This window comes from Anoplopoma fimbria, chromosome 21 (genome assembly GCF_027596085.1).
Source record: "Anoplopoma fimbria isolate UVic2021 breed Golden Eagle Sablefish chromosome 21, Afim_UVic_2022, whole genome shotgun sequence".
Classification (NCBI taxonomy): Eukaryota; Metazoa; Chordata; class Actinopteri; order Perciformes; family Anoplopomatidae; genus Anoplopoma; species Anoplopoma fimbria.
In genome coordinates, this window is record NC_072469.1 from 13,996,130 (window position 1) to 14,011,810 (window position 15,681).

Here is a 15,681-nt window from a genome sequence, read left to right on the forward strand (position 1 = left end):
AGGTATGTAGTTGTGAATGGGAGAAGGAGTTTCACAGCCCTCAGTGCTAGACATGGGTACTCCTTTGAGACAGCAATCCAGAAGGAGCCCAGTTCCAGTTCGCCCCACTGCAACTTTAAAGTGCTGTCGGTGGAAACTTCCAGAAGCTGGGATTCCAGATGTGAGGGCAAAGCAACATTTTCAGTGGGATCCACAGAAAATGGGTCCAAAATCCACGTGTCCGTCTCTGGGATCCTCAGGAAAGTATTCATCAAATTTCTCTGCCAGTTGTGAGAGGTGCTGAGAGACTGAGTCCCTGATCTTCACCTGAGGAGAGTTTTCCAAAATGTCAGACAAAAGTGGAAACATGTCCATCCTCTTTTCCTGGGCCCTCTTAGTCCACAAAGCAAGTTTCCTCCTGAAAGCTTGAACTTTGTCTGCAACAACAAATATGTTGCTATTTCTTCCTTGCAGTGAGATGTTCAGCTGGTTCAGCAGTGAAAAAATGTCACAGAGGTAGGCAAGTTTAGCTGTGAATTCTGTGTTGGCATAGTAATGTGCCAGAGGAGATTTTTTCTCAGTGAGAAAAGAGAAGACCTCATTCCTCAGTTCAAACAAACGCTTGAGGACCAGTCCTCTTGAGAGCCATCTCACCTCACTGTGATAGAGCAGCTGGACATGATCTGCTTCTATGTCCTCACAAAGCTTGGCAAAACATCTGGAGTTCACAGCTCTACTTTTAATGAAGTTGATGGTTTTCACACTTACAACCATCACCTCATGCAACTCTGGTGACATATTTTTTGCTGCAAGGCTTTCACGGTGGAGAAAACAGTGGGTCCATTTAGCTTCTGGTGCACGATCAAGTATCTGCTTGACGACGCCGTTATGCCTGCCAGTCATTGACGCTGCACCATCACTGCACACCCCAACACAGTTTTGCCAGTCCAGGCCGTTCTCAGTGAAGTAGTCATCCATGCAGCGGAAACATTCCTGAGCCATAGCTCGTGTTGGTAGCTTTCCACAAAACAGTATGTCTTCATGCAAACTACTGTCCCAGCAATAGCGAACAAAAACCAGCAGCAGTGCAGCATTCGTGACATCAGTGGACTCGTCTAGTTGCAAAGAGAAAAATGGGCTACTTTTGATTCTTTCCAGAAGCTGATGCTGTATGTCTGAGGCCATGTCCCCGATACGGTGACTCACAGTGTCGTTTGAGAGTGGGATGGTCAGCAGCTTCTTTGCAGCTTCTTCTCCAATCATCTCACGGCACATATCCACAGCGGCAGGCAGAACCAACTCCTCCGCTATGGTGAACGGTTTCTTACCTTGTGCCACACGTCTGGCTACGAGGTAGCTGGCTTTCAAAGCACATTTGGAGTTGCCAGTCAGTGACACGATAGACCTTTTCTGCATCTGTAGTCCATTTTCCTTTCTCTTGAAAAATTCCACCAGCTTTCCCACGAGCGTTGGATGTTTGGTCTCCAGATGGCGCTGTAGTTTTGAAGGCTTCAGTGCTTCGTTGGAAAGCGTTAGCCCACACTCCACACACTGGGCTCTCGGCTCTGCCTCATTACCTCCGTTCACAAAGCCGTACTTAATGAAGTCAGGATTGTACTTGCGCAGAAATTTTGACTTTTGCAGGGGTTTGGCACCATTTTCGTCTTCATTTTTTTGTTTAAAATACTTCTCCATAACTTTCGCGGCTGGCTGACTTACTGGAGCTTGTTAAACAACTGACTGACACATTACTGCCACCAAGTGGTGGGAAGCTATATTGCATCTAATGGATAACAGTAATATCTCTGGTGTCTTCAATTGATAACCTGCACAGGTGCAAAACTGAAAGTTTTTTGCTGCCCTCTAGGTGGCGCTTGCGGCCCAATCGTGGGCCGCGGCCCCATGGTTAAGAATCACTGCTCTAATGTAAGGAACATCAGGTCTGCTTGTGCCCAATGCAAGCTCAAGCTCTGGTCCTCCAACTACAATGAGTCCAGTTCTTTCTAAGAAGACTGACCTGGGAGTCCTGAAGGGGGACGGTAGAATCTGTGTCCATCACATGAAGTTTGATGGCAGGACTGTGACCAGAGTCATCTCCCCTGTGTACTGCTCTGTCAGCACTGAGCTGACAAACCGCTGAAGAGTGAGCGACTACAGAGCAGATGGACAAGTTCTCATGTCTGTCCTCTGATTTATTGAATAGTGTACACAGTGTGCAAAGGCTCAGGGACAGAGGTAAAAATGGACTGACACTGAGGAAGAGAGCAGCAGCCATCTGTCTCCACCTAAGAAATCCCTCAAAGTGTGATGGGATGCTCCAATAGTCATCATGATCTAACCAGGACTTCCAGCAGTTCTTTGCTGCTTTGATGACATTTGCACTGCTGCAGCATTTGGTCTTAAACATATACATGGATTTTCATGGCTTGAAATAATGCCTTTTAAATGCAAAGGACTCACCATGCTTGTGTCCTGAGAGTCTGGCAGGACCAGCGACAACCCAAGTAGCGTCTTACACCAGGGTCTATCAACCTTTTTATCCTCATGCTGGAAGGGTGGCATAAGATACATTTAGTCTTTATTCTTCAGGTTCGGCTTTTGCGTCTGGCAGGGTTGGTAAGGCCCCTGGTAGTGTCTTGCATAGGAGCCGATGTGGACATGCTGCACCAGATGAAATAAATGAGTCATGCAGTGGTGAAAGTTACTATATTCTGTTACGATCTAGGAGTTGATAAGTAGATAGCATTAGCTAGCTCGTTAAAAATGGTTCTTTTCACTGCTTCTGTCACTTAAAGTAAATGTAAGATAACATTTCACATTAAGCTTTGACCGTTTTGTTAATAGTATTTACTGTTTCATTTTGTATACAGTAAGTGAAAATCACCTCAGTGTCTTAGATAACCATCACGTTAGCTAGTCACCAAGTGTAGCACAAACTGATTTTCACAGCTTTAACATTAGGTGGCTAATGCTCAGTTTCAGCTGGAAAGTAGTGAAATATAATGGAAGAGAACATTAGACGATGAAGAGCAAAGATGAGACTGAGAAAAACTCAATAGAGCTAACTGTACACCTCATAAACTACTTTTCGGAATTTTAGGAGCCAGCGAGGCTAGCTGACTGGCTAACCTAATTATCTAAAGAAACTGATCTGCTGTGCACGCAATTATGGCTTGACAGTGACTCACCTTCATCCTCCTCTTTTAGAGAGAGAAGAAAGAGACATTATGTTTACCAAGTGTACATCAAATATTGCACATGTTTTGACATCCTCAGTTGAATCTCGCCTTCATTTTTCTTGCCTAAGTAATGCTCAGAACAGACTGACTCCGTTACAAGCCGTTAGACCTAGTACGTGATTTGCTTTCCTCAGAAACAATGTCCTGGGTGTTCTAAAAAATCCAGACTTTGCTGGTTCAAATTTATTCATGAAAGAAACACCTCATTAAATCATTCTCTAAAATCTTTTAATTAATTTGATTTAACTAAATCCAATATCTTTCCATTAGGTACCAACCCATACACCACTCCTCCCACTGGCACTGGTCACATCATATATTTGGGCATCAACATCCCCCAAGGCTGTCAGAGCTGTTAACTATCACACAGCTCGAAACAAAAAATAACCACCTCTGGCTCTTCATGAACTTACCATTATTAATTATGGGCAAAATATTTGTAATTAAAACATTAATACTGATTAATAACAACTGATGCGTACATCTTGGCACACATCATTGTTAAGGACAGTATGTTCGGCTATAACTACTGACGGCTAACGAAACAACCAGCCTACAAATTGCTATACCGCCTAACTGTCATTGTTGGGGACAGTCTGTTCGGGTTAGGGTTAGGGTTAGACAGCTAACGGGAGTATTGGTACGCACCCTGCTGTACCTTGTTGCCACTCAGCCGTTGCAATGCGAGCAGACTGCTTGGTGAGTTTTTATTTTGTTTTTGGCAAGATGGTATGACCTGTCTTATATGACCAGGGGTTAAATTGGGCCTGCCCCAACAGATATGCTTTTCATTGTTAGAATCCCAATGTAATTTTGCGGGGCTAAAGGTATGTGAACAACTCACTTTACTATATTTGAAAACTCCGTTGGCGATCACACCTTTGAGAGAGAAGGAGGCGGAAGAACTCAGACCTCTACCTAAGAAAAAGTAGAAATAAAACATTGTAGTAATCTGTTGCAAGTAAAAGTCCTGGATTTAAAATGATCCTCAAGTAAAGTACAAAAGTATTAGCATTAACAGACTACCAAAAGTAAAAGGATTCTAAATGCAGAATAATATATATGTATTAACACTGGATTGTAATTATTAATGCATTCATGTGTTGACCACTTTAATGTTGCCGCTGGTAGAGGAGACGCTTATTTCGATTACTTTATATACTGCTGGGTATTTAAATCTATAATAATGCATCATCATTTCTTAATTGATTTATATTTTGTATTAGTAATTTGAATCAGTTAAGTAAATGAAGCTTAGCGAAAGTTCAGTCAGGTAGACTAGCTTTACACTCCTGTTCATTCATATAATCCTTCACTCTGTCAGTGTATACTCTATCAGGTGATTGGGGGGCGTTCACGTAAAGTTAACCAACCAGTTTCGACCACGGTTGCCGTTAGCCAATAGCAGCGTTGCTGTCAAACTTTAAAAAGATGCTCTCTGCTGCGGTCAGTTGTCATTGCAGCATAATTCAGACGTGACCCTCCTCCACCCCAGTCACCGCCAATCGTCAGCACAGGCATGAGTAGGAGTGCAGGAAGTCCCTTCATCATCATCATCACCACCACCAGTGTCTGGACTCCAGGGGGATTGTGCTTCGCTGATATCAGCGTTGGGCCCCTCTGATATACGGCTTCGTCATAGAGTCCAATAGCCAAAGACTTTGTACTATCATTCTGTTGCATGTGTAATAAATTATTTTTAAAGTTTATTGAAGTCTCTTCTGATTGAACTAAAGCTGTCAGATAAATATAGTGGAGTAAAACGAACAATAAGTACCTCTGAGATATAGTAAAGTAGAAGTGGAAAGTAGCATAAAATATAAATACTCAATTACAAGTACTCAAAATTGTAGCAGTACCCAACTCTAGGCAGTAAAGTTCAGTCGGTACTGAAAAAGTTTTGGTGGTCAAATGTTTGATATCTTCAATTTTTTTTATAGTTTGTGAATTATTCTGTGGTGATTTGATTAAACAGAACTTTATTTATGGAAATGCAAGATGAGAAAATATAGTTTGACATATATCCCTCCTAAACATGGAGCCACAAGATCAGCTAATTTCTAAAACTAGGGCATATATATTTTAATCTAATGTTTTAAAAACGCAATGTTAGGTACCAGTGCTTTTCAGTGTTTGTGTTTTCTCCAGCAGATGGTGGTGTTGGCCTAGGAAATTCACTGAAACGATGAGAACACCAGCCTGTGGCTTTCATACATTTTTTATGTTATTCAACCCCATTTAATACATTTCCAGCATATGATACAAAAGAAGTATTGACCATACCCTTACCAAAAACACTATTATGAAATATAGTATTAAATGCTAGAAATAGTAACCTTTTTTCAAACAGCACCAATCCTTTATTTGATGCTGCTGCTGTGTGTTAGTATGTTTGAGGTGTAAAAGCTTTAAAATTAGATAGAGATTGGCACAACCTGCTCATGTGGGAGGTTAACTGAGCTGTTTTGGACAATAGCATTTCTGTTAGACCTTCCACATGACTTCTTTCATGCAAATTAAACTGTATGCGTAATCAATGCGGATGTTGGTGTGAAAGCGTGTTTAGAGGAGAATGCATACATGTGTGTGTGTGTGTGTATGTGTGTTTTTAAAGCCTATAATCTCACCCAGGACTAATAGTGGAATCCAACCAGTCACAATGAGGTCTTTGTGAATGCAGAGCCAGCAGGTGAAAACGGTGCCTCAGACCATGTGATGGAGAGTTAGTACAGTGTTCAGGCTTATCTGCATGTACGTGTTTGAGTGTGTGTTTTTATGTATATGCACAATGTGGATGACCTGTGGTGCACATGATTGAGTGATGCTGTGCATGCTAACCAAGATTAACCATGTTTAAACCTTTTAGGATTAAGTGTTTTTAAAATGTTATTTTGGTCAGTTAAATTAACTCCTTAGTTACAATGCAAACAAAGCAGACCTTTATCTAAAATGAGTGCAACCATACCAAAAGAAATCCAACATTTTCAGGTATTTAACTAAGAACAAACAACAGGAAAAGGCCACATTAAGCAGCTTCAGGTGCAGTTTCTAGTCAAGCTTGAGTTGCTCCATCATCACATACAAATATGGATTCTGAGCGGGGCCCGGTCTCCTCTTCCAAACCGACAAAGCTGTGTCTGTGCTGAAGCAGGCCAGTGGGGTACAGCGGAGCAGCACACTCGGTCTGACATTTCATTTACATGACGCTATGCCAAGGGTCGGCAACCTTTTTGATATGAAGTGCCGTTTTAAACTTTTCTTAATAACCAGTGTACCATGTCAACATTAATGTTAAAAATTAAGTCTGATAATGGCACCACATCAATATTTAAATCACAGACGGATCTGTAATTGTGTTCCATACTTATAGGCAACGTGCATAGAAACATTTTTAAACCATTTTCCTCCTATAATCAGGACATTGTAATTCTATAATAGAGGAGTTTACAAGAAGGCTGCCATGCTTGTAAAAAACTCCACTTCTGAGTTGAAATTATGCAAGGAAGACAAAGAGTAATAGTAATAAATAAAGTAATAAAAGTAGAACCAGATGCAGGATTTTTCGCAGACTGTAGGTGGGGAATAAAAAAACTATACAACTATCTTAAATAACAGGCTGCAGAACTGACAATGGCAGTGAAAGAAGAAAATTGGTATACGGCTAAGAGGGCTCTTCAACATTTCCAAAAATCACTCTTGCACACTTATTGCTTGTGGTTAAGCTACCTAGGTGCCTAGGGTTTCCTGTGCTATGCCATGAAGACTCCCTTCTCCTCCCATGAAACGAGCAGCTGAACCGACGCTGGCAACGATGCAGATGAGGACTCTGTGTGCGCATTTAAACTGGTCCTATTCCTGCATCGTGTGGACATTATCAGATGATATATGCATACTTCACGCTGCCTGTTTATTTGCTCTCACCCACAGTTGCTCTGCGATCATGAAGTGTGTTTGTGTACACATCATTTGAGGTGCTTTTGAGAGAGGAGTGTGTGGTCATGGAAGCATGTGCATGCGGCACGTGTTTGAGTCAACGTTATTCTGCATTCGTGTGCATGTGCAGCATCCCTGTGCATACATATTCCCATTTAGTTTGACTTGGCCAGCGTCGCCTCCTGCCGTGCAGTCCTGTTTGTGTTACCCTCCACTCAGGCTGAGACTTGGACCTGCAGCACAGCGGGAGTGACTAAGAAGGACGTGACACATATTCTCTGAGGTGAGTTTCACCACATTTTTCTTGGCGCTGTCTGGCTCTGGCTGGGGGCCCGTGGGCGGGGATCGATGCCCGGTGGGGAGGTGGGTTGGATGCGTCTCCATCCCTTGAGGACGGGTGGACTGGTAAATTTCAACTAAGCAGAACTGAAGTTGTTCCTAATAAACCGCGTGTGTTCCAACCTCCATCACACACAGAAAGTTTAGTGAGCTATACGTCTGTTCACACTGTATGGAAATGAAATTCCAGATCAGTCTTATAGCCCAGGAGAATAAGCTATTACTCTTGCTAGGTTTGCACTCTGAATGATGAGTGGGAATATCCGGGGGAAAGTGAGAGCAAAATGTATTGAAATAAAGCAACCTATTTCATGGTTTTACCACAGAAATGCTGCTTGGTTTAAAATGAAGCAACCCTGGTGTTGCCCTGGAATGGCCTCTGTGTTCACATTTTGACTTTACACCCAGAGGAACAGCAGCCTTTTACATTTTCATTGCCCTTTCACTTTGAGAACCACAGTAAAACAGCACACAAACATTCAAATAAAAGAAAACAAACTGGGGAAACTTTTGTCATCAGAGTCACATTCAAAGACACAAGAACGTTGCTGACACAAAACCTCTTTAAAGACTCAGTTTGTGGTTTTAACTGACTTTCCGTTCTGCATGTCACCGTGTAGAAGATTGTATATTGTCATTGGCATTATCTGCGGTTCAGACTTTTCACTCAGGGCCTAGTCAATGACAACAGGGTGACTGTCATCTTGGCAAGCCAGCAATCTGGATCCATTTAAAGCCAGTAAGGCTCAGAAAATGAATCCTTTGTGAGTTGCAGCGCAGTTTAACAAACATTAGTCGCCCAAATTACATACAATCTTTCAGAGAGGGTCACGGGTGGTCCTGGATACATGGCATTTTTCTTTTTTCCTTCTGTATAATAGCCCTTCCAAAGGAATCACATACAATCATTTTCGACATTTTATCACTAATACCCAAGAAACTTTCAGAAAATCCAACTTCAGGTACATTTAGCTCACATTTGAGTTTGCATGGTGTTGTCAGGTATACCTTTCCCCATTCACCACAGACCCCTTCTGGAGGAGGCTGACAGTAAAAAAAAAAAAAAAAGAGGCTGGAGCTATTATAGTGTGGTCTATACTAGTCAGAGGTACAATTCTTGAAATGACAGACCCTCTCAAACACCGGTATGGATTCCATCTGTATCACATTACTAACTCCTGGCTGCTGTATGTAGGTCTTCCTGCTCCTTCTATGTTCCTCAGTCTACATCACAGAATCTTGAAAACTCTTCTGTTCTAAAAAGCGACTAGAACAGCAACCCCTCGACTGATCCCATAGGAACCCCCTGTGAGATGGATATCACACGAACATAAATGCTAACACAAAGCAGGATCACTATCACGACTGCCTACTGTAGGGAGCCACTGGCTCGAATCCTGACATAAGGCTGATAACGGCTGGAGTTTAGAGGTTCATTCAACATCCTAGATGAAGCTAAACGAAGGTGTCATGGAGTCTGAGATCAAAAAAGGAGGACTAGTAAAATTTTGCTGTGGAGGCACATAGCGGGCTAACCCTAACACTCTTGGCAGAAACTTTTTAACAGCAACTGCTACTGTAAAACAGCGGACACATACTGCATAAACTGTTTTTTTTTCACAAAAAGAGAGCATACAAAAATGGTATGGGGTAAAATATATACAGTTTATGATAAATCAATGTCTGTATACATGTTATTAATGATGAGTAGAATTTCAAAAGGTCTTTTGATTTTTCAAACCTTTTTTTGCAAACCTGTTCTAATCAATATTTTTCAAACAAACACAGGACTTTCACACAGGACACCGATGTTTGTGTCCCATGTGAAACCAAGTCAACGTTGTCTTATTGAAATGATGTCACATCACTTAAACACTTAACTAATGTCAGTCACATAACAAACTCACACAATATTTTACTTCACAAACATTTGAACCCAAACCATCTTTTCCTAGGCCTAAATAAGTAGTTTTGTACACAAGTAAACCTAAAAACTACATTTGAAGTTTATAATGAAAAGACGCTATGCATCAAACCGTATATATTGTTCAAAGGTGGCTTCTCCTGTTTACTTACAGCATAATACATGCAAAATCACTATGAAATTCAAGCTATTTGTTGTATATTTGCATCACCTTTTACATCCTTTCATAGATATTTTAGTTACCTACAGAAAATGCTGCTATTTCCTGGCGCTCAAATACAATACACTTAATAGTAATTGCAAGGTTAAGCTAAATTGTTTAGTTGTAAAAAAAAAAAACACAATTAATGCCCAATGCAAGCCCCAACTGCACTGATGAGAACAGTCAATTTACCATCCACTACAATGTTCTGGGAAAGCCAGCGGATGTGATTCAGTGCCATCACTTGGCCAAACATCTCTGCGTCTGCAAACATTGTTTATTTAGCTTTAATCATCCACTGTCTCATAGTAAAGATAGTTAGCTTTATGACTTCCTTTGCATCCCTTTCTGAAATTCAAACCTCACAACCCCCCGACCCCCTTTACTTTTCCACTCCCATGACAATCTACAGAGGCAACGAGCCGACTCACTATTTATTCTCCACTATATGAACCGGAGAGCGAGTCTTGTCTGTATAAATACAGGTGAAATGAGAGATCTGTCTGAAGGAGGGGGGGGATATAGGTTGGATTTAACAGGACATGCCATAGTTATTTTTGCTGTCTCTTTAACTTTAATCCCTATTCCAGAGGACTTGGCACGCATCTAAGCTTTCAAACACTGGCCAGCAAAATGTTAATATAAGCACTAAATCTCAATTAACAACAAGGAGGCATATTATGTGGCTCCCGGGGAGATTTATCTCCCGTTGCGGCCAGGCTTGGGGGAACGGAGAAGGAGTATTAGGCAGGATTGAGTATGGAGTCTAAACACACTGTACACGTTACGGCTCATTAAACAGTCACCAGCCTCACACACTGCAGCTGTAGTGTGTTTTCACGGCTTTATCAGTGTGTTCTGGTGGTGATAACAACCTCTGGTGCAACCATAAGCAGACCCTAGTCCCTCTGGTTTCTTTTGTGCACTTATTTGACTCCAACATTGAGTTTGTGAGTTGGGTTTCTTTCAAAAATAATCAGCAAATAATCCCTCACATCCCTCAAATTGTAAATGATGAACTATGCCAGCAACACCAACAGGCTCTGGAGTAGGATGAAGTTCAGGTTCACTCTTTAAATTGGTGAAAACTCACATAACAAGATCTCAGTGGATTGTAAGTATCTAAACAGTAAATACTGGAGTTATTCTGATTGGATAGATTCTGGATTGGTCTGCACCAGTTATTTGTAAAAACAGTAGTATGTTCCTAATTTCATTTTACCTACTAGCTAGTTTCAAACTAGTCATTTTTGAAATTGGATTGTACCATTAAAACTTATTGGATCATTCAAAAGCATTTGTAAAAAGAAAATCACTGTAGTATCACAAGCTGTAGCATAAATTCTTAGATGCAAAACTTAATTAAAAATCCTTCATAACTTTGGGTAATCCTTTGTTATATTTATATCTGCGTACACTAAATATGTGATTTAGAGTAGCATAGAATTCATCCACTTTAGAATTAACACCTCCCTGCATAACAACTGGTGTGATTCATTAATTGATTTAGTGATGCACAAATCTCCACTAAGTAAACCCATTATATAAAGGCTCAGTCTGACCTTACCAACAGCTGGTGTGACTGGCAGCTGGTCTCTGACATCAATCATTACTTGACCATAAGCCATGAGTTTTTCACCCTCAACACAACCTTGTCTGAGAGAAATGAGCATTCAGACCTACACTGACCCTTGACCTCACAGCAAGGTGGCGCCTTTTCATTCTGTTGAGGCGGCAAGCGTTCACATGAAGCAGGGAACCAAACCCTTATGGCGTCCACATTGTTCTCAGGGCAACCCGCTGCTGTCAATCCAATCCAGTCCTCCTCCTCCCAAACTTTGCCTCTCTGCCATCCTCTGTTCCCTCCGTGAGGGCCGGACGAACCACTGCTTCTCTAAGCCAGAGGCCACCACCCTGACAGCACACGCAGGCCAAGCATGACTTCAAAAAGGTCGTTGCTTGTGGGCATTTCACGGTGTGCTTTTTCAGCCAACAAAAGCCTGTTTTATTTCATTTTTTCCTCCTCAAAAACAGTGCTGACTGGCTGCAGATATTTTGATGTGATAGCAGGCCAGCAAAATGTTTATTCTGCTCATACTTTGGTTAACAGCTAAATTATCTAAAACTGCTCTCGTCCACATTTGAATGAACCAAATAACTACATGTAATGCGAATGAACACAGTGTTTTAGCAACTCTCAACTCTCATCAATAGCCATTCGCTTTCATTCAACAAGAAAGCTTTGTTCAATTAACTGTATGCTAGCTGCCCAGCACCAAACAGCAGACAGACAAAGTAAGCAACTAGCTAGTGAAAGACATAGCGCAGCATTTAGCTAATTAATATATTTAAAGCAGAGTGAATATTGGAGAGTTACATTTCCATTTACTGTACAATATGCTTTGGTAAAATGCCTACTCACTCAATGTAAATTAATAATACCAAAAATACTGTACTCTCAAAAATTGCCTCCTTTTAAAGCTATCTTTTGAGTACCGTAAGACAGTATGTTTTTTAAAATAACTATGTGAACAAAGTTAAATAAGTATGTAAACAACATCACATAAGTACAGAAAACACGTCACAAACATCACAAACGTGACTTAAAGTGGCCCTATTATGCTTTTCCACTTTTCCCTCTTCTTTAGTGTGTTATATATATATATATTTTTTTTTCACACGTAAAAGGTCCGTATAGTGTAAAACCTGAAGTCCACGCCTAAAAGGAGTTACCCTCCCCCTCAGAAACACTGCTCCTGAGCTGCCTGAAACGGCTGGATTAAATTCTCACCTTCACTTCCGTAACTTTATGAGGCCATGATGTAACTTTATGAGGTCATAATGTAACTTTATGAGGTCATAATGTAACTTTATGAAGTCACAATGTTACAGAAGTGACGTAAAACTCCTTCAGGCTAGTTTGGCCCTCAAACAACAAAAGAGAGAAACGGAGCTGAAGCTCCGGAGGAAGAGTTTTTGAAATGTGAAACGTTGACCAATCACAATCATTTTCTTTTTTTAGGAATTATATGAACATTTTCTGCTATTGCTGGAACTGCTCTCTCTTTCACAATGTCTTTATTTAAAGCGGGCTAGCTGACCAATCAGGGCAGACTTTGCTTTCTGGAGGGATGAGCAAATGCTACAATGGAGCATTTCAATGAGAGGGTGAGAAGAGGTGCTTATGGTGGGCGGTTACCCCACTAACCGCCCACCATAAGCAGTCTCTCTCACATTTTATACTACATTGCTTGCTGAGAGAGTATCAGAGTTATGTGCATGTGCTCACATTAATCAGTGCAGACTACATGGCGTAAAAATGACACGAAAAAAATCAAGATCGGGCATTCTCAAATAACTCAAAATTACTTGTTATTCATACACTATTTGGTGAGAGCCGGCTGCTTCTCAAGTTTAGTAACTAAAGGAGTCCTCCAACAAAAAAGTATCTTTTGTGTATCAAATAAATACTGAACAAACTGAACTAGACTATGGGGCGACACAGGATCGTAGCTCCTTTGATTCCAGCTGACATCCAGGCAGGGGGTCAGTATTTGATACTCAAAAGAAACATTCTCCCCCTCATGCTCACTTCTGTGTGGCAGAGGAGCTCTTTTACTGGCTTAGTTGAGTGTAGAAACATGTTAGTCTTGAATGGAAGAGAGACTTTGTGACGTGAAGTTGAACAGGTAGGTGGATTTATGTCATTTGTCCGTGCTTCTTCTGACTTTTCTGGAAGGTGCATTTGCTTGTAAGGTCTTTTGTGCACTCCTTCACAAACACACATGCACACACATGTGAAGCGACTGCTTGCATTTGCATGTGTGTGATCGTAATCGTCCCTCCCGCTCTGGTCTGTCCGTCGTGTTTGCTTTGCGCTGACATATGGTGCCGCGGCCGTTTATCTGCACTTTAACCAGACACACAGGCCGTTAGGAATGTGTGTGGGAGAGGACAGCCCTGAGCTAACAGACTCGTCATCTAGCGTCACCTCTGTTTACCTGCCATTGTCCACAGCTTCTGTGCAGAGCTGGGGAGAAAGGAATGATTTATGTGCATGGTGACAACAACAAGTGTTTGCGTTGCGGCGGCGCCAATTCGTTCCTTTATCCAGCGGAATCAGCTGAGGACCAGCGGCGCTGACTCTGCAGCAGTGTTTATTTGTGGAAACTTTTTAACAAAATGCTAAACTACAAATCATCGGAAGCTGTTTATGAGGCAGATTCTTCGGGCGATTATTCCCTGTCACGCTCAAATTCAGATTCTAAGAGATATTAAAAGACAGGTTTATTTTACAGGCGAATGAGTTATTCTTGTTTAAAAACAACAACCAAGCCAACAATTTTATGGGAAGAGACATGCATAGGATCTTAATGAATTCATGTCGCCCACTAGACTCCTTCTCCTCCTTTCATGCCCCCCCTCTTTCCTCTTCCCTATGCTGCATCTGATATTGTTGATGTTGTTTTTCTTTCTTCCTGAAAAATGAATAGTGGCTCTGTCACATCGGGGAGTGCGGGGTTCTGGGTAGTCTCCTTCCTGTTGCCTGTCTTATCTCGCGCACAGATCCTGGCCTGGCCTGCCTCGTTGTCAGGCCCCTGCCCGCTCACCCCCCTCTATGTGGAGATAGACGGAGTGGGGGTTTGGGTGGTTTTGGTCTGAAGTGCCCCCCCCCCCCCCGCCATTTTTTTCAGTTCAGAGCGAAGGCAGGAAGTTCTGAACAGCTCCTTCCTCCATCGGACCATACCGGGACACTGGGTGTAAAGAGTTTGGTTTTTAAATGGAAAGAGGTAAGATACAAGATGGGGAGGGATGGGTGGGGGTGGGTGGGGGTCAGTGTATGAGGAGGCTTTTACTTGAGGCCCCACCATGAGGTCCTCATTTGTTCCCGGGGCCATTACTGTGACAGACTGTTTACAATCACCGACAGATTAGGTTTACTTAAGGATTTATGTTATTCCTTTAGCTAAAACGTATAAACATCACTGGCGCTTTTTCCACCACCCCGCTGTTATAAATTAATACTGCCTGTCGGGGCAGCAGGGCTTACGTTAAGCATGCTGAAAATGTGTGACTCTCTAAACCATGCGCAGGAAAAATATGCTCGAATTCTTTCACGAAAGAGGGGGAATGAACAGTGGGGCTGCTCTGATCCGGGCTGCTACCGGTGCTGGCTCTGCCTTTACCCACTTTGGTTTCACTTCAGAGAACTCAGCACCCCATTAAGAAGTGGTGAGTCAGGAGAGGTCCACTTCCACTGGGTGGTGCAATATGAAAGGGAAGTTGCTTATATAATTTAATAACAGCAAATATATTCTCTGGTTTACATGTGCTTCTTTCTATCCTCCTAACTAGAGGAGAAATGTCCTCCTGTTGTGGAACAACCCAAACTATTTAGTATGCATTAATTGTTTTACATTTTTAAATGTATTTAAAACTTAGACTTTATGTCAATACAAGTGTAGCAATAATTCACTCACTAAATATATACCACTTACATGCTGCAAAGGAGAAGTTATAGTAAATTAAATTGACTTACACACAACTACATGACAGCATATTAAAAAACATTTATTACATGTAGAGATGCTGTTTATAAAGGCTTAATACGTTTTCTAAATAATTACCCATTAAAAAAAAAAAGACTACTCTGTTTTGGCTTTATATACAAAAGGTAAAAGGGAACTTAAAGCACATTTAACACGGTTCTAACAGTACGTTTTAAGTACAATGTATCGGCAAAAGTCTTAAAGAAGTATTGAATTCAGTTTCCTCAAGAAGAGGACTGAGAGGGTTAACCTCTTACATTTAATTCTACTTAAAATAAATTAGAAAACTGTCCTCACTTGCATTCAGGGGATATTAAGTGAGACAACTTAAATTAATTAAGATTAAAGTTCACACAGAAGCCTTGGGCCAAAATGCATTCAGACATTTTGTCCGAAGCCTTCATGAGGGTGTTGAGACACAACGCAGTACTTGATGGCTTATTAAAGTGTCTTTGCGTGTGCCTCTGTCGTCCTCTGTCCCGTGCAGCGCTGTCCCTGTGCTGTGGCCCTGCCCCT